Source organism: Kogia breviceps, chromosome 10, assembly GCF_026419965.1.
Source record: "Kogia breviceps isolate mKogBre1 chromosome 10, mKogBre1 haplotype 1, whole genome shotgun sequence".
In the NCBI taxonomy this organism is placed as follows: Eukaryota; Metazoa; Chordata; class Mammalia; order Artiodactyla; family Physeteridae; genus Kogia; species Kogia breviceps.
Genome location: NC_081319.1, coordinates 94,745,542 through 94,766,204, shown reverse-complemented (window position 1 = coordinate 94,766,204; position 20,663 = coordinate 94,745,542). Strand labels below are relative to the sequence as shown.

At 41.4% G+C, this 20,663-nt stretch overlaps 2 long non-coding RNA genes across 8 annotated transcripts in view; one reads left to right on the top strand and one right to left on the bottom strand.

Annotated features, from left to right (window-relative positions):
• LOC136792037 (uncharacterized) overlaps nucleotides 1-20,663 on the bottom strand; it is a 161,400-nt gene that overhangs the window by 16,866 nt on the left and 123,871 nt on the right. The gene's annotated exons all lie outside the window — the stretch shown is intronic.
• LOC136792036 (uncharacterized) overlaps nucleotides 1-20,663 on the top strand; it is a 109,006-nt gene that overhangs the window by 21,683 nt on the left and 66,660 nt on the right. For all 6 annotated transcript variants that reach the window (XR_010835157.1, XR_010835155.1, XR_010835158.1 and 3 more), the window contains one exon: nucleotides 3,371-3,500. This is a non-coding gene — a long non-coding RNA (uncharacterized lncRNA). The remainder of the gene's footprint in view (nucleotides 1-3,370; nucleotides 3,501-20,663) is intronic.

Here is a 20,663-nt window from a genome sequence, read left to right as displayed (position 1 = left end):
GGACCCCAGCTTCCTCAGCTCAGGTCCTCGTGCTTTGCCAAATTCTTGCTCTGCCCATTCTTCTGGGAAGCAGGATGTGCTTTTCTACTCCCTTCTCAGCTTGTGCTGGGGACCTGCTGTGACTGGACCAATCACCTGGAACTGTGCCTGATTTTGACTATTGTCACCAGGACTTCTTCCAGAACTGCTGGCAGAGAGGATGCACTTAGATAGCCTAATAGTCTGGCTCAATCTGTGTTAGTCATGCCCTTTGACCGCTGCACACTGGTCTGCCTTGCTGCCTCCTGGGGATGGGCCAGCTTCTGAAGACAAACGCTCTGTCCCCTCTGTCACACTGGATCTTGGCTTCTTCCCCCTTCCCATGGCCTGAGCTGATGTGGTCCCAACCTGCCTTGCACACAAATGTCTCCTACAAAAGAGAAGGAGGCCAGCAGAGAATGAGGGAAGCAGGCCTCAGCCCCTTCTCTCTCTTAACTTCTGTAACACTTCATGGCACTGCTTGTGTGCAGACCTTGAGATTCCAAGCGTTGCCCTTGGAGCCCTTCAGGTAAAAGATATCCTAAAAGTCCTGGACGACTACTGACTACAAACAGGCCCAGTGGTTTTGCATAACTGGTACTTTTGCATCCTTCTTCCAAGGTGGAGAAAAATCTTTGTGGCCTGACTTACTTTATCAAAACAGGCCAATCCATATAGAAGCTCAATAATTTCTCTGGTTACCATATAATCATTTCACTTTGACTGATGGTGTTATACGTCCTGCCATGCTCAATTTATGGTGGAACATTACACAAACTGTATCATCTGCTACTGTGTTTTAAGCCAGCACACAATGGTATGAAGTTCACAACAATCTGGTTGGCTGTCAGTTATAGAGGCCAATTTTCATATAAACATTACTCTCCACTAATTAATAGACCACTGACTATATCTTTAAGACTGTTGCATCATTTCTATTCCTAAGAACTATTCTTATGGTGATTTAAAAAAGAAAAAAGAAGATGAAAAAAAAGAAAGAAAACAAAAAGAAGTGTGGCAGCGCCCACAGGAGCTAAGTAATGGTGTGGGTGTTGTTTCCATTATTTACATACGTAACACTTTCAGGGGAAGCCAAATGTCTTACAAAAGAAAATACAAATTGCAGTAAAGAGGCGATAACACAGTAAGACACACAGAAAACAATTACCCAAAGGAAGATTTAAATTTGGCATCAATTGTCTACAGCGAAAGAATGGATAAGTATCCACTGACTCTGTATATACAAAGGTAGGCACGTGGCGGCATTTGCCACAGTCAGAAAAGAAGTTCCATGTAAAGTAGAAGGAAAAGTAGTAATTAAAAATGTCTCATCATTTTGAATAAGAAATACACGCTATTTAATGAAGTCACTCCACGCTTCCAAAGTTGCATGACAATCTCATTGAATGAGCAGAGATGGGTAAATATATGATTTTTCAAAAAGCAGTCTTGGCCAAGCAAAATCAAAGGTCCAGGAAGAAGTTCCTCAAGATTAGCAAGAGGATATGGATAGGAAATATTCATTGCACTTTTCTGAGGGTCCAGATTTTCTCAGGATAGACTTTATTGATAAATCTTGAAGAAACTGTATTTGAAGTTAGTATAAAAAACCCAATTTTGATGGATAACATGCAAACTCTCCTTTATTTGCTTTCAGTTTTATGCCTGATGTTATGTCATTATTTGAACAGGGTTCCAACAAACCATTCAAACGTTTGGAAAAGGGGAAACCTGGTACAGGGGGAAAATACTCTCAGGAAAACTGTCGAAAATGTTGCAGAGGCTTAAAAAGTGATAAGTATACAGAACAACACATCACTACTAGTGCTATGATAACTTTCGTATGTGCAGTTAGGGTCAAACCACTCAAAATTACAATGTCATTTGTCTTCTTTGTATCTCTTTTGTTTTTACAAGTCACATGGCAAAATCAACAAATACTACATCATCCCTCTGAGGATTCAGCTGTGGAAAAAGCATCTGCTAGCTCATCTCTAGGGTAGCTATTATTAGCTTGCTTTGATTCTTTCATATGCTACGTCCCCATGCTTATTAAGCTGTTTGTTTGCCTCCTTTGTCATATTCCTCTATGATTATGACTACCGCTATGCAGTGTACTCCAGTGCAACCCAGACGTAGCCATTTCCATAGGCCTTTCCAAAATTGATGTAATCTCCCTAGTTTTAAAAACATTATCTGGGGGGGGGGGGGGAACCATGCAACATCATATTTGCACTGATATTAAACCTTTCTATAGAAAATATTACAGCACCTGTACTGGATTGTATAGTGTTACCCCCAGCCCCCAGATCCATGATCACTCAGAACCTGCAAATATGACCTTATTCAAAATAAGGGTCTTTGCAGATGTAGTCAAGTTAAGATGATGTCATACTGGATTAGGGTGGGCCCTAAATCCAATGACTGGTGTTCGTATAAGAAGGTCCTGCAGAGACATGGATGTACAGGAAGATCATCAAATGAAGACAGAGGGAGAAATTGGAGTGATGCAGCTGTAAGCCGAAGATTGCCAGTAACCATAAGAAGCTAGGAGAGAGGCTCAGTACAGATTCTAATCTCAGAGCCTTTGGGGGGATGTAGCCTTGCTGACACTTCGATTTGGGACTTCTAGCCTCTAGAACTGTCAGATATAAATTTCAGTTGTTTAAACCACCCAGTGTATGGTATTTTGTTGTGACAGCCCTAGGAATGTCCAGATTATGCAAGTAAGTACTTTAAATTACATAAAGACTTGATATTAACTTTCCCGTAGATGATGAAACTAGGGAAGGAAAAGGCTACTTGTCACGGTGACATGGCAAGTCTAGACCAAAGATGGGATTAGAAACTGGGTCATTCTGGCATCACAAGGCAGGTAGCACTACAAAAGAATGAAAGTTTCAGGTAAACCATACAATAAGACATTGATTTCACATTTTAAAGTGAGGTATAAGACCTCCATGTTGCACAATTTGCAACACAGGTTGTCAAAATCGGATTACATGGCTTTTCAACCCCTTACGTATAATAAATACAAAGGTATTTATTAAAAATGAAAACCAGAGATTCAACGTGAGGGTTGTTTTGTATAGAGTAGTCTGTGGGCTGGGTGTCCTCCCCTCAACCAATCGTTCTAAATCTCTGGGGGCAAATAAAATGTGAGTGGTTCCATTGAATCAGATGTGGACCACTCACAAGAGAAAGCAGACGTGGGGTTATCTTGCATTCTTTCTAAGAGGGTCATTTGGATGGGTAACCAGATGAACAAAAATACGGAGCTGGTACCAGATTTCTGGGGTCCCAGGAAAGAGTAAGTGATCGGCCATATTAAGATGTATCCATTCATCTACAGGGAAATCCAGGTGAGAGAAGCCCTACCCTGGAGCATCTCCGGAAAACTCATACAAACCGACAAGAGAGGCAACTTGGTATATCTGTCAAGGCCAAAGAACTCTGATACTAGCTCTTCACACGACTACCAGGCAAGTAAGAACTTTCTTGCTCCCCTCTCCTCATCTTCCTCCCAGTATTCTAACCGCAGAGAAGTGTGCAGTCACCTTCTGAAAACTGCAGGGGGCAGGGATCAGAAAAGAAAGGGCACATGGTTTGCTCTCCTAACCCAGTTGTAGCTCTTTGTAGGAGGCTGAGATGGGGATGAGAGAAACCTGTTGATGTTTTTAATGTGACATGAATCCAGACACGTTAATTACTGACCAAAGGATATATTGCCTGGAAGTGACTAGAAGAATAAAAATTTGATCTAAATTTCACCCAAGAGCAGAGAAAGTGCTAACTCTGTGGAATAAATCTGAAGTGTTGCTTTATGATTGATTACATCCTATGAGTCACACTTGTTCAATGTAACAGTTACATAACCATTTCTAAATGCAATTGAATGGAGCAGTTCTTATAGAACCTTCTGTAGCGTTTTCCCCTATGAAGTCACCGTGTTTCTGTCTGAAATTTGGAAAATTGTATGTCAAATTGTCCTCACAGAGAATTTTGTCCTTTTTACTTATTGTTTATCAGCACTTATGAAATTTCTAAACTGAAGAGCATTATATGCTTGGTACAGATTAGGTGCTCAATAAATGTTGAATTAATAAAGAAATGAATGGGCAGTGAAGAGAAACTCTGATTGCCTGGGTTCTTTATAAACCCAGGCTATCCTCAGATTTCTTTATGGTGGAGTAAGAAATATCCCAGGTTGGTGATTTCTGAGACATTCCAACCAGACACTTATGGTCTCCTTACATGGAATTATAAAACATTAGCATTAGAAGGAAACTTAGGACGTGATTTAGTCCAACCCTTTCATTTTACAGATGAAGGACCAAAGAAGTGAAATAATTTGATTAAGGTCACCTTTTTCTATAGTATCAGTGCTAGGCCTGGAGACTCTGACAGCTGACTCACTGATAGTGACATTCCTTGGGCTTCTTGGTAGCTTGGCTTTGGTGGAGTGATAGCTTATGTTCTCTTGTTAGTTTTTTCATCAGTAAAAACAGAAGTTGCACATAAGAAGCAAACATGAAATATTTACTTGTGCTCAGAATTGCACCTGTACTTGGAATAGAGTGAGGAGTAGGACCACCTACTGCCCTCAAAGAACTTATAGCCAAGTGGGGGAGACCGACAAGTAAAACACAACTATAACAAAGTGGGCTAAGTGCTGTGAAAGAAAGAATCACAGTGAGCTACTTAGAAAAAGCACCTCATCCAGCCTAAGGGTAATGGAGGGCTTGTTAGAGGAGGTGACATCTGAGTTGAGTCCTGAGAATGAGGAAATGTTAATAATCATGGTGTGTTTAGCAAACCCTGAGTATTGTACTATGGAGGTATCACTGAGTACACGGGGGTGGGAAGAAAGATGGGTCAGAGAGATAAGCAGGAGCCCAAACATGGAGGGATTTCCATGCTATAGTAAGATGTGTAGACTTTATAGAAAGTCTATCAAAAATGACTGAAGTATTTTTTGCAGGGGACTTATGAGGCCTGATTTCTGCCTCAGATATAACAGTCTAGCTACAGAATGGGGAACAGCTTTGAGTGGGATAATGTAGGCAGAGAGGCCAGCTGGGAAACTATTGAAATAATCTAGGTAAGAAAAAATGGCAGTAGAGATGGAAAAGGCAAAAGAATTTCAGAGCAATGTGCTATGGACTGACTTGTGTACCCCTCTTCCCCTAAAGCCCAATGTGATGGTATTTGGAGATGGGGACTTTGGGAGATAATTAGGTTTAGATGAGGTCATGAGGGTGCCCCCCGCCAGGACGGGATTAGTGCCCTTATAAGAAGAAACACCAGAAAGCTTGCATTCTCTCTTCACCATGTGAGGGCAAACTAAGAAGGCAGTCCTCTACAAACCTGGAAGAGAGTCCTCACCAGAAACTGAACATGCTTTGATTTTGGACTTCTAACCTTCAGAACTGTGGGAAAATAAATTTCTGTGTTTAAGCTAGCCGGTCTGTGGTACTTTGTTATAGCAGCCCGAGCTGAGTAATACACAAAGGAAGTTGAATGAAGGATATGGTGATGTATTAGATGTAGGGAATAAGGAGAGTGAGGAGCCAAGGGTCGGATGAGTGTCCAGACTTCCTGTGTAAAGAGAGAAGCCTAAAAAAGGGAACACTGGCAGAGAAAGGGGAAACTTGGTAGAGACCAAAGAGAGTAGCCAGAGAGATTAAGGGAAAACAGAAGAGGCCAAGAGAAGGGAGTATTTTTTTTAAAAAAGAAGATAATGTTCAATTGTGCAAATATTATAAAAACGTCAAGTAAGGTAAGGTTGAAAGGTGTCCGCTGGCTTCAGTGATAAATGCCTTTGGAGACCTTGGCAAGAATTGTTTCAACATTGTGAGGGCAGATATGATACCACAGTTGATTGAGGAGAGAATGAGATGTCAGGAAGTATAGACAGCTAGTATAGGAAGCACATTTAAGAATCCTTGCTTGGAAATGGGGAAGAGAAGTGGATAGGTAATTAGAAGGGAAGGAAGGAAGGGGGATTTTTTTAATGATATATGCTTTTTAGGAGGGATGACATTGAGGACATACTAGAAGAGAGACAATAATTGATGAGCAAGGTTACTAAGTGTGCAGGCCATGATGGGCTACATAGCTCAGATGCAGAGACTGGCTTTAGAAGGAGGGGCTTCATCCTCCATCATGGGAGGGAAATAAGAATGAATGCAGATGTGTGCAAGATTGTAGGTGCAGAGTCAGTCCTACCTGATGGTTTCCGTTTTCTTCATGAGGTGGTAGGTGGTGAGATGTTAGGAAAGGGGATGGAGGAGGTGGCTTCAGTGACTTGTGTGAGGAATGGGGGAGAGAAACAGGGCTGATGATAAACACAGTAGGCATGGCAGGCAGCATAGGGGCAACTGGAAATTTTATTCCATGGAATTTTGGTGTACCAATTCCCTCCACTGTGCAATTTTTCTTCTTCATACTTAGCTGCCTAAACATAGAAGAAGGCAGAGAATTAGGCTGTTACAAAGTTTGAGTTTTGCCAGTGAATGAGAATGAAGGACAATGGGAAGAAAGTTGAGGAGGTCAAGGAAATAAAAAGTTAGGAGCTCAGAGGATTTCTACTTCTAGGGATATGGAGTAGACGTATTTTCCCCATTCTTCCTGCTACGTATAACTAAAAAAATCCTGGATGTTATATACAAAACAAATATAAAAAGACTGAAAGGTGAAGCAAAGAAAGCAGACCAGCTAGGGATCTTGAGAGTGGGGAGATGACACAATGGTGAGTTCCCTGAGTTTTCCTTTTGTCTCATATATTGCAGACAGAATGGAAGAAGGTGGCAATCCACAAATACAGTAAAAAAGGGCCCCAACAAAGGTCTGCTTTCTCTAAGGACAGGAAAAAGGCAGTCTAGAAAGATAAAAAACTTTTAGACAATAAGAGCTTTACCAGCATCAAATATTACAGAAAAAAAAACCGACCCCACCTTCACCAGCAAAGGCTGAATTGGGGGCGTAGACTTCCACAATCACCAGGCTGTAACAAGACATCCTAACCCCTTTGCTGGAATTTCATCTTTGCTGGGTGGTAGTTCCTCCTCCTGACCCCCCTACTCCCTAGCTCCGATATTGGTTGAGACCAGATAGGGAGCACAGACTAATACTCTCACCCTGAAGTAACAAGGCATTCTTCCCTTTCCCCACTGGGGTGGTGTCAGAGAACACCTAGGAGTAATGAAGAGCATCCTCCCTTGACAGTCAACAGAGGCCAAGTGGGACCTGAACTTCTACCCTCACCTGGCAGTAATGAAGCAGTGTCTACCACTCCATCCCCAGCAAGATCAGTGTCAGAGGAAGCCAGCTAAAACAGAAGGTTGAAATAAGATCCAGAGTCTCAAAACATATATCCCAAATGTCCAGGTTTCAATAAAAATTACTTGTCATACCAACTGTATTAGGTCCCTAGGACTGCCATAACAAAGTATCACAAATTTGATAGCTTAAACAACAGAAATTTATTCACTCACAGTTCTGGAAGCTAGGAGCCAGCAATGGCAAGAACATGTTCCCTCTGAAGTCTCTAGGGAAGAATCCTTCCTTGCCTTTTTCTAGTTTCTGATGGCCCCTTCCATTCCTTGTAGCTGCATCACTTCAATCTCTGCCTCTCTCATCACATGGCTATTTTCCTTATGTGTGTGTCTGTGTGTTCTCTTCTTATAAGGACACTAGTCATTGAATTTAGGGCTCACCCTAATACACTATGACCTCACCTCAACCAATTACATCTGCAAAGACCCTATTTCCAAATAAGGTTACATTCTGAGGTTCCAGGTGAACATGAATTTATGGGGAACATTATTCAACCCACTACACTGTCATACCAAGAACCAGGAAGGTCTCAAACTGAATGAAAGAAAACAATCAAAAGATGGCAACAGCTACATGGGAGATATGTTAGAATTATTCAACAAAGATTTTAAAGCATGATAAAAATGCTTATATGAGCAATTACAAAAACACATTAAAAAAAGAAAATCTCAGCAAACAAAAAAGAAGATACAGGAAGAAACAAATGGAAATTTTAGAAGAGAAAGATACAATAACCAAAGCAAAAGACTCAGTAGATGAGCTGAAGAGTAGAGAGGGCAGAGCAAAGAATCAGTAAACTGGAAGATAGAATAGAAATTACCAATCTAAATAACAGAAAGAAAATGTGCTGAAATAAAAAATGAACAGAGCCTCAGGGACCTGTTCTATATAATAAAAGGTTTAACATCCATGTCATCAGAATGTCTCTGGAAAGACAGGAGAGGAGAGGGAGGACTGAAGAATGTACTCCCAAAAATAATGGCTGAAAACTTCCCAAGTTTGACAAGATATAAACCTATAGATTCAAAAAGTTAAGCGAATCCCAAACAGGATAAATCCAAAGTAATCCACCCTAAGGCACATGATAGTCAAACTCCTAATAACAAAGGATGAAGAAAAAAATCTTGAAAAACAGCAAAAGAGAAACACCGTACCTATAGGAGAAAAACAATTCAAATGACAGTGGATTTCTCATCAGAAATCATGTATCACAATATTTTTAAGTGCCGAAAGAAAAAATCCTATATCAAGGAGAAGTATCCTTAGTGAAATCAAGACACTCTCAGATGAAGGAAAACTAAAAGAATTTGTCACTAGCAAACCAATCCTGAAAGAATGGCTAAAGGAAGTTCTCTAAACATCAGGAAGAAAGAAAGAGCCAGTAAGCAAAAATATGGGTAAATATAATAGCTTTTCCTTCTACTCTTGAGTTTTCTGAATTATGTTTGATTGGAGAAGCAAAAGTTATAATATTGTCTGGTTCTAAATATGTGTAGAGGAAATAAGAAAACTGTGTATATATATATATATATATGTATATATATATATATATATATTTAACTTTTATCATATATGTTACAAATATTTCTTCCCAACTTGTTCTATATATATATTTGTTCTTGTTGTCATTTTTTTATCTTTTGGCTGCACCACACAGCATGTGAGATCTTAGTTCCCCAACCAGGGCTCAAACTGACACCCCCTGCATTGGCAGCACAGAGTCTTAACCACTGGACCACCAGGAAAGTGCCAGAAAATTATGTATTTAAAGGGGGAGAGTAAAGGAATGTAAAGAGAGGTAAGATTTCTATACTTTACTTGAACTGGCAAAATGATGACACCAATAGATTGTAATAAGTTATATATATATATATATATATATAGCATAATACCTAGAACAACCACTTAAAAAGCTATACAGCGAGCTTTAAAAACACTATAAGTAAATCAAAATGGAATTCTACAATAACCAACAGGAAGGCAGAAAAAAGAAATAAAGAGAACAAATAGAAAACAAAAATGAAATGGCAGACTTAAGTCTGAATATATCAATAATTACATTAAATGTAAATGGTCTAAATAGAGATTGGAAGAGAGGATCTTTTTAAATGACCTGATTATATGCTGTCTATAAGATAAGTTCACTTCAAACATAACTCTAGGCAGGTTGAAAGTAAAGTAAGCAGAAAAGATATATCATGGAAACGTTAATCAAAAGAAAGCAGGGATGGTATATTAACATCGGATAATGCAGACTTCAGAACATAGAAAACTACCAGAGACAGAGAGGGACATTATATAGGAATCCAAAATGTCTATGTACCAAGCAAAATTGGGTATAAACAGAAAGATATTTAGACTTATCCACAATTATATTTGGAGACTTCAAACCCTTTTCTTAACAACTGGTAGAACAGGCAGGCAGAAAATCAGCAAGGATATATAAGAACTCAACAATACCATCAAATAATAAGATCTAACTGGTATTTACCAAACACTGCATCCAACAACAATAGAATACACATGCTTTTCAAGTGTCCACTGAATGCATGTCAACATAAACCATATCCTGGGCCATGAAAAAAAAAAAAAAAAACCTTCAACAAGTTTAAAAGAATCGAAATCATACAGTATATGTTCTTTAACCACAGTGGAATTAAACTAGAACTTGATAATTGAAAGATAATCAAAACAAAATCTCCCAGCATCTGCAAACTAAACATCACAGTTCTAAATAATTCAAGGGCCAAAGAGAAAATCTCAAGAGAAATTAATACATCAAACTGAATTAAAATTCAGCATAGCAAAATTGTGGATGCTGTTAAAAGTAGGGCTGAGAGGGACATTTCTAGCACCAAAGGCATACATTAGAAAAGGGGCAAAGTCCTAAATCAATAATCTAAGATCCCACCACAATAATGTAGAAAAAGAGGAGCAAATAAACCCAAAGCAAGCAGAAGAAAGGAAACAATGAGGATGAGAGCAGAAATCAATGAAAATGAAAACAGGAAAGACAATAGAGAAAATCAATGACACAAACCCTGGCTCTTCAAATAGATCGATAAAATTGACAAACTTCTACCAAGACTGACAAAGAAAAAGAAGAGAAGACACAAATGACCAATATCAGGAATGAAATCAAAGACATCACTACAAACATCAAAAAGATATTAAGGGAATACTATTAAAAAAATACATAAATTTGACAACACAGATGAAATGGACCAATTCTTCAAAAGCACAAGCTACAACGACTCACCAAATATGAAACAGATAATTTCCTTTCCCATTAAGGAAACTGAATTTGTAATTTTAAAAAATTCCTCCAGGGCTTCCCTGGTGGCGCAGTGGTTGAGAATCCGCCTGCCGATGCAGGAGACACGGGTTCGTGCCCTGGTCCGGGAAGATCCCACATGCCGCGGAGCAACTAAGCCCGTGAGCCATGGCCGCTAGGCCTGTGCGTCCGGAGCCTGAGCTCCGCAACGGGAGAGGCCACAACAGTGAGAGGCCCGCATACCGCAAAAAAAAAAAAAAAAAAAAAAAAAAAAATTCCTCCAAAAGAGATCTCCTAGCCCAGAGGGTTTTACTGGAAAAATTCTGCAAAACATTTAAGGAACAGTTAATACCAATTCTACACAATCTCTTAGAGGAAAAGAAAAGGAGCGATCACTTCCAGCTCATTTTATGAAGCTAATATTATCCTCATACCAAACAAAGACAGTACAAAATAAGAAAACTGCAGACCAATATTTCTTGTGAATAATGATGCGAAAATCTTTTAGCAAATAGAATTCAACAGTATAGAATTATACACCATAGCTGAGTAGGGTTTAGTCCAGGGATGCAAGTCTTATTCAATATTTGGGAATTAATCAATATAATCTACTGTATTAGTAGGCCAGAAAACCTAGAGATAGATGCACACACTTGCCCAATTGATTTTTTACAGTGGTACAAAAGTGAGTCAGTGGAGGAAAGATGAAGCCGGAGAAGGAATAAAAAGAAGAAGAAGAAGGGTAAGAGGAGAAAGGAGAGAAGACTGAGACTCCAGAGTTAAGAAACTGGAATGTTGCTAAGTGCCAAGAGCAGAAAAGTGCAAGGTTTCTGCAAGACTTTGGAAAGGATGCTTAACTACTTGACAAATTATTTTTCTCACTCCAAACAACTGGGTTGGATTCACTGGCACTTTGGTGAAGCTGTCCTGAGAAGCCACTTCTCTTTTCCATTTTTTCTTGCTGCCCCACAACTAAAGAACGTGAAGTAGTTTTATTGTTTTATTTACAAACAGGGTTAAGTCAACTGGGAAAATCAGGGGTGGGGGAGGTCAGTCTGGGTGGTCCAAATGTGGAGTGGTTCCTGGGTCAGTATCCCCCATGGAGGCCGCCTCTTCTATCATCTTCCTGCCCCTTGGTAATGGATCCTTGATTTCCTGGGGTAGCCTCACCTGCTGTTCCTGAGCCCTTTTATGAGGGGAGATGGATCCGGGAGAGTGGGGGATGTTATAGGGGCAGGGGCCCCCTCAGTTTGTGTAAACCTGAGTTCTGATCATATGCATGATTTCCTTCTGTATCTCGGGGTCCTGAGTATTAACGTTGGCATCGCCTACCTAACCATCTGCATATACAAGGAAGAATTGTGTGCACACAGGTTCAGACACAGGGCACACCCAGATGTTCCATGCTTCTGGAGGTCCTTAGATGTAATCACTTCACTAACTGCTATACAGTTTAGATTCCAACTCTGCAGGAACCTCCATGACTCTTACAATAAATAGTGCTAGAACAGCTGGACATTTATAGACAAAAAAATTGAACCCTGACCTTACACAATAATTAACTCAAAATGAAAATACAATATAACCAAATAAAACAGAAACCTATATACTTTCAGAAAAAACAAAAACAAAAAACAGAATATCTTTGGAATCCAGGTCTAGACAAAGAACTCTTAGACTTGATGCCAAAGTATGATTCATAAAAGGATAATCTGATAAATTAGACTTCATCAAAATTTGTAAGTTTGCTCTGTGAAAGACCCTGTTAGAAGGATTAAAAAAACATGATACAGACTTGTGAGAAAATATTTGCAAAACACATATCCAGCAAAGGACTCGTATCTAGAATATATAAAGAACTTGGAAAACTCAACAGTAAAAATACCAAATAATTGGGCTTCCCTGGTGGCGCAGTGGTTGAGAGTCTGCCTGCCGATGATACGGGTTCATGCCCCGGACCGGGAAGATCCCACATGCCGCGGAGCGGCTGGGCCCGTGAGCCATGGCCGCTGAGCCTGCGCGTCCGGAGCCTGTGCTCCACAACGGGAGAGGCCACAACAGTCAGAGGCCCGTGTACCGCAAAAAAAAAAAAAAAAAAAAAAAAAACACCAAATAATCCAATTAGAAAATGGGTAAAAGACATGAAGAGACATTTCACCAAAGAGGCCATACAGATGGCAAATAAGCACATGAAAAATATGTTCAACACCATTAGCCAATAGGAAAATGAAAATAAAAGCCATGAGATATCACTACACATCAGAATGACTAAAATTAAAAATAGTGACACCACCAAATGCTGGTGAAGACATAGAGAAATTGGATCACTCCTACGTTTGGTAACCGCAAATAGTGCAGCCATGCTGGAAAAGTTTGCAGTTGCTTTAAAAATTATACGTGCGGGCTTCCCTGGTGGCGCAGTGGTTGAGAGTCCGCCTGCCGATGCAGGGGACGCGGGTTCGTGCCCCGGTCCGGGAAGATCCCACATGCCGCGGAGCGGCTGGGCCCGTGAGTCATGGCCGCTGAGCCTGCGCGTCCGGAGCCAGTGCCCCACAATGGGAGAGGCCACGACAGAGAGAGGCCCGCGTACCGCAAAAAAAAAAAAAAAAAAAAAAAAAAGTGCAACTACCGTATGACCCAGATATTGCGCACTTCAGCATTCGTTCCAGAGAAGTGAAAACTTATGCTCACACCAAAACCTGTCCATGAATGTTTATAATAACTTTATTTGCAATAGCCCAAACCTGGAAACAACTTGACTGTCCTTGAATGGGTAAATGGTTAAACAGACCACAGTACATCCATATCATGGAATACTGCTCAGCAATAATAAGAAGAAAACTATTGATCTAGGCAGTGACCTGGATGAATGTCCAAAGAATTATGCTGAGTTAAAAGAGTCAATTCCAAAAGTTTACATACTGTATGATTCCATTTGTATGATATATTTTAAATGACAAAATTACAGAAATGGAGAACTGATTAGTGGCTGCGGGGTTGAGCAGGGAATGGAGGTTAGGAGAGAAGCTGTTGTGGCTATAAAAGGCCCGCATGAGCCATCCTTGTGCTGATAGGAATATCCTATACCTTGACTGTAGCAATGCTAACATCCTGGTCATGGTAGCGTGCTGCTCCTTTGCAAGATGTTACTATAGGAGTGAATTGGGTAAAGGGTACATAAGATCTCTGCATTATTTCTTACAATTGCATGTGAATCTACAGTTATCTCAAAATGAAAATAATTAGTTTTAAAAGTTAGATACCGGGTAGATCACTCCAACAGATAATTGAATCACCATGTCTATGGCTGGACTTGGGGTACAGCCAGAAATTCTGCCTGGGATTCATCTCTCACACACCCTCTGCCACTGCCTCCAAGCTATCCCTGTTATCCAAATGGTATGGGGCTGAGTCCAAGGCTGGAGTTCTCTTCAGGACCTGCAGTAACCTTGACACTCTGCTCCAGGGAAACAGCCCTTGAGCCCACAGTCCTTTGCATTCACCATATTATCTGAATGTCTCAAAGGTCTCAAAGGCCCAGGTTTGGGACAAAGAGGCCATTATGGCTGAAGTTTTCAGCCAAGGGTCATGTGCTCTAGGGGGCATGTGCCAGCATATCACCCTCAGAAGGCCAGACTGAACTAGCCGCACCTTTGTGGTCAGCTCAGTTTTACCATGTTCCAAAAGAGCAACAGGCCAAAGGACGCTCCTCTTCTGCCATAAGAACCTGCCAGGCCTTTCCTAAGACAGTATTTGCTTGTAGTGTTTAGTCAGCCCACGCTGATGGGGAGTCAAAATTTGAACTGACAGTGTTTAAACTTCAAGGCAACCAAACTGGAAGAGACTGAGATATTGTTGTTTGTTTGTTTGTTTGTTTATGTTTTTTAGTATCTTTTATTTAACTCCTGAGAAGTACGTTGAAATGTCCTTCTATTTAGAGGTCATGCTTTTACTCTTGACATTTGAAAGCACAATTTTAACATATTTATTTATAATAATTACAGTGAGTTCTTCACATATGAAAAGTACTAAAAGGAAAAATTCATTGAATAATATTAAGTAGCTTATATTTATGTAGCATGTATTATGCCCAAAGCACTACTGTAAGCACTTATAGATATTAGCCTCTGTATAGCCATAGGAAGCAGCTCTATTATTATCCCCCATTTGAGAGATGACATAACTGAGGCATAAAAAAACTTGCCAAGGTTACTTAGAGAATACATGCCAGAGGTGAGATTTTTAACCTAGCAATCTGGCTCAATATTCCAGGCTCCAAACCCATCAAAAATACTGTTATGGGGCTTCCCTGGTGGCGCAGTGGTTGAGAGTCCGCCTGCCGATGCAGGGGACACGGGTTCGTGCCCCGGTCCGGGAAGATCCCACGTGCCGCGGAGCGGCTGGGCCCGTGAGCCGTGGCCGCTGGGCCTGCGCGTCCGGAGCCTGTGCTCCGCAACGGGAGAGGCCACAGCAGTGAGAGGCCCGCATACCGCAAAAATAAATAAATAAATAAAGTGATACCAACCAGAATTTATCTTGGAGCAAAACAGTCTTGAAGAAAATAACACGTCAGTGGGTCATTTGTTAGGAAAAGTAGGTCCCAGTTCCCAGGGTAAAGGAAGAGTGTAAACTACGATATGGGATGAAATTCTGTGTTTAAGAAAATGAACGGAATTTGGATTTTTTTGCTCCCCGCTTCCCCCCGGCAAAAGAGAGGCAGCAAAAGGGAGAATGAATGAGCAACATGGCAGGGCTCCTGAAGGATTTTTAAAGACAGGCATGACTAATGTTCAGTGTTAAGATGTATACGTCATTGGGCTGTAACCCGTCTCTCCAAACCCTTCAGTAACAATGGCATCTCAGAAAGGCTTGTGTAAGTGGTTTTTAGTGGCAATCAAGACAAGAGGCAGGGTTTCGGTGGAGGGAATGAATGAATGGTGAATGATTCCCAGTGGAGCAGACAGTGGGCACATGACAGGTGCGAGGGCTGGATTTTCCAGGAGGCCTGGAGGGGGGGGTTCAGGCCTGTCCAACCTAGAGCTTAACGGCAGGGAGGGCCCAGCTGGCATCTGGCTTACACAGCCTTTTGCCCCCTTTACCACCTTCCCTGCGAAACCTCTGCCGAGCCTTTCCAAATGTCGATCTACCCACTCCTCCAGGTTTTTAGCAACTTTGGTAAGACAGCTCCCCTACTCTGCCCTGATTTACAGTTATTAGTATATCTGCCCTACACAGTCTGCTGGATTGCCTGCTCTTCGGGGATCCTGGCCTCATAACGCCAAACACAGTAAGTACTAAATAGTAATTTATTGAATGGAATGTGCTTCTTAGCCTTCCTTCTCTATTCTCCTAGGGGCTTTTAGCTGGTATGAGTCACACTATTCAGACACAGTAAATAATAATAATGACAATGAATGTGAACATAAAAGGGGTTTCTTTTTTTAAAAAAACACTTCTGGAGGGCTTGCAAGGAGGAAAGCATGTATGTGTGATAGGGCTGGCGGTATGGGGAGTGAGCCTTAAGTATTAAACCGCTAGCTCTTCAACCACATTTTCAGTTGACAAAGATCCACGTGGAATATACATTCATCCCCCATATAAAAGTCACACAGGTGTTTCAGAGAAAACTGCGGAAGCAAACTTGAACCTCATGACTTCTATTATTTTGTAATAGAAGGTTTAAAGCACAATGTGAGGGCTTCCCTGGTGGCGCAGTGGTTGAGAGTCCGCCTGCCGATGCAGGGGACGCGGGTTCGTGCCCCGGTCCGGGAAGATCCCACGTGCCGCGGGGCGGCTGGGCCCTGTGAGCCATGGCCGCTGAGCCTGCGCGTCCGGAGCCTGTGCTCTGCAACGGGAAAGGCCACAGCAGTGAGAGGCCCGTGTACCGCAAAAAAAAAAAAAAAAAAAAAAAGCACAATGCGAGCATTTTTTAGATGCTAAGTTCCCTCTGAGAAGTGTGTTGTTAATTTCATCTTGATGCAGGGTGCCAGCAGAACTCAGCATAGAATCAAAAGAGGAAAATCACTTTCTTGCAGCTCTGGTACCTGGTGACCAGGCTTAACGTTTATTTTTTATTCTCTCCCAGATGAAATGAACATCCCTCCCACAATGATGCCCTTTAGATACCTGTAACGTATAGATCGGTTCTCCCCACTGACAATCACGAAACTAAAGAGAATTCCTTGCTAAACTATAGCTCTGTTACCAGCAAATGTGAAGTCCCTATCAAGCATGAATTGATATTTGTACACCATTACCTGCTTCTCTTTGTGAATGAGACCTCGCACCAATGTGTTTTTCTTATTTCTATGCACTGGGTATAGATTCCTACCTGCCCTTATGCATATTCCTGTGAGCTCCACATCAGGAGATATTGTTCTTGTACAACCCAGGGAAAATTTGACAATGATAACATTGTCTGCTTACTAATGAGCTTCCCTGTACGGAAGATGATAAAGCAAAATCTAATCACAGTCATTTCCCCAAAACATGCTTCCTTCCAGTCTGTTCATCTATTTCTTTGGAAGGCTTCACAAAATTTGCACCCCAGATATTCAGTGAGAATCAGTTCCTTCCTAATCACAGTGCTTTCATTTGAATTGAAGCCTTCCCCTAGAGCTGATGTGATGTTCCTTCTCAAGTCCTGCTCTTATCCAATCACTATGATCTTCAATGACAGTTTTTTCCTTTTATATCTGTCTTACGATATTTCCTTTTACTATCACTCAGTTCAGTGTGGTTCTTTAAATAGGTAATGTGTAGGATGGGGTGGAGGGTAGAGTCAGCGAGCAGGCCAAACAGCCTGGACCCCAGAGGGGACTGCAGCAGGCCGTCTGCAAACCTCTGGCCCCATCATCTTTCCTCAAAATTTTGAAAAACATCAGGACAGAAGGAAAATAGAAGCTAAGGAACTTTCAGCAGTAGGTGGGTGGTCTCTTCATCCGGCACACAGGATGGGTACAGTATCTGAGATGCTCAAGCATCCCATAGTTTGTCCAGGGGTTCAAGCCTTCACCTCTTCCTTACCCTTCTTCCCTTCCTCTTTGTATTCATGATTCTTGTGGCTAATCTAGTGAAAGCTAAAATAGCTGTTCTAAATAGAAACATTTACAAAACTTCATGGGGGAAAGGAGGAGGAAGCTGCGGTACTCCAATGAACAGCCTTCGCTTTTGGTTTGCTTCTACAAATTCCTTTAGGGCTGCCAAACTCTTTGGAGTGACACATCACCCAGCATCACGTGCACCCAGGTGTTTAATAAGTTAATGAATATTACTTAATAACAAACAATAACATCACAAAGCTTGCAATAGTTTACTTGGACTGTAAAACTAAAACAGAAGCCACTTTATATTCCTTTGGGAAGAAAAGAGGAACGTATCTTCTCAATCACATTGGCCTTCTCCATTCCATCTGGTTAAGCTGCCTACAGAGCCCTGTCTCCATCATTATGACTGCTTTCCAGGTTAGGACACAAAGAGACACGTGGCCTCCTAACTCTGTCTTCCATTGCAGATTCTTGTCTCTTTCTCAGCACTTGGCTCTATTCCTGAATCCAAAAGCCTATTCTCAGCCTCGGGTTTGATCCTCCTCTCCAACACCTGTTGTCCCACAGAGGAGTCTGGGTCTGTTTTGCTCAGCGGCCATCAAGTCTTGGGCACAGCAACCTTCGTCAGCTTTTAAAAGTAATGCCCACTGCAGGGTGAGGCCTATGTGAGTGATCCTGCTGATATAAAATTGTCAGCTCCGCTATAGCCTCTATTCCTACATCTGTCAGACAGAAGCCCCCAAGGAGTTAAGACTGAAGAAAGGGATGATGGTTTAAAGCCAGAGATGATGTAAAGATCTGTCCCATATCATGAGTACAGCCAGCAATTTGTGTCAAACTCATGTTCTAATTCTATCACTTTCCCCCTTTTTTTCTCCTTTCCCCCATGCAATCTGTCCACTGAACAAGTGGGAGAAGGGCAGTACCAACAACACAGAGTCTACATGGCATGGAGGAGATCCCATACACTTCAGGAGAGTTAAAAAATTAGCTCATGTTTCCCTATTTTAAAACCCTTATAGTACCTTTTTTTGCCAACATTTACCAATGTGCTACCAACTATGAATTTATGTGAAGAATCATGCATGCATTTTGGAGTGATAATTCCATATTTAACATTTCGCTCAGTCTTTCTTTTAGGGAAATTTCTCTAGTCCCCAGTGGATCGTATTCCATAAACCAAGGTCTGAGAAAGACCAGAAAGTTGGGGTGAAACTGAAGGTGGTGGATTTCACAGGAGTCCTTGGCAATTGAGAGGACTTCAGGGTAGAAAATCATGGAAACAAAATATCTTTACAGCTTAAAAAAACACAAATAAGGAGAGAAGCGCTAGGAGCAGTAGGTCAGAATGGTTATATGCATATAATTTTAAATAGTGTTTTCAGATAAATACCGAATATTCCATTTTAGGCTCAACTATAAGGGTTAAAGTCAGAATTATCTCTTCCTTCATATTTGATAATAGCCCAGGCTGATTCAACAGAAAGAAATCATCATGCTTTTCCTGAGGGAAAAGTTGATAAGCCAGCTCCCATTCTCTTCATTTGTGTATAAACAAATACTTCATCTTAAGAAGAGTCTTATCAGATGGTAAACATTTGAAAGTTATTCTGAATTCAGAGCAGCTCCTTTGGAAAATAAAAAACTCATTTTTAAGCTGATTTACAAGTGCAGATAATTTCCCCAGATTCAAAGCTGGCCTCCCTTTTTTTAAGCAGACGGTCCTGAAGGTAAAGAAAAAAGGGATTATCTAGAGTCATCACTTAAAGTGGTCGTGTGATCGCCAACATTTCTGCCCCCTTTCCTCTGGTTTCTCCCTTTCCCACACACCACAGACATCCATGTTGGCCTTAAAAGTCAGATACTCAGAGGAAATAATGAACCTGGGTGGAAGGGAGGCGTAGTCAGTGCTCCACCTGGGGACCAGGGTAGAGGCCTCAGGAAGTCCCTGATCTGTGACTCAGCTTTGAGTCCTCGTATTCCTCCAGGCTTTGCCCTGGAAAGAGCAGTGCCAGGCTGAACCTGGAGTTCCTGTTTATTACAACTTCAGCTCTTTGCAGCAGGGAGACAGGCAGAGTCCTGCTCTGATTGGCTGCCTTTCTCTGATGTAACATCTGGCCCAGCCAATCAATAGCCGGAACTTCGAGAGCACAGAGATGAATTGTAACAGCCAAGGCCCTGGGAACAACAATTAAAAAAGAGCAACTACCCACCTAAACAAAACCATACACACGGCTCCTGTAGCCCCCCCCCCCTCCCCCGAGAGAGAGCCTGCTTTTTTCTGCCAGAAGCCCTCTGGGCAGGCCTGTTTGCTCCCCCAACTCCTTGACACTCGGCCGAGTTCACACCATTTTCAAAGTAGGTCATTCCAAATAATCTCAGCAGAGAAGGGATACGCTGTCAGCCACAGTCCGCAGAGGCTGCTGGAGGCCCAGACCTTGCAGCGGAGGCTGGAACCGAATGCCGGGCTGCCCTGCGGAGGCGACTGCTGCTCGGGGGTGCTCGCTAGACTGGCTTGCTTTTAAGCAAATTTACTTTCTTGGCCATTTACAATTGGTCAGGGGCTGACCATTCTGGACCAACCTCCAATAGGACTTAAATGTTAACCTGAATGAAAATTCATTACAAAAAAGATGGTGTCATCTTGATTCAGTACTTTGTTCTTCGTGCTGAGGAAAACTTCATTGTTATTTATGAGGCTAGTGAGTTATTTCTAATAAGGCCTGCTGATACCCCCAAGGAGAATGCAATGAAAGATAGATGCATGCAGCATTTTCCTAAATAACATACGCAGTAATATGCATATAAAACAAATGCATTTCTCATTAAAAACATAAACCTCATACGTGTTCTTAAACACATAGAACATGTACATTTTTATTCACACACACACTGATAAGGTAAACTCCACTTTCTTGATCAATGACATGTATAGCCACGTGTCAAATAATGTTTGAAAGATATATATATATTGTCTTTATTGTCTT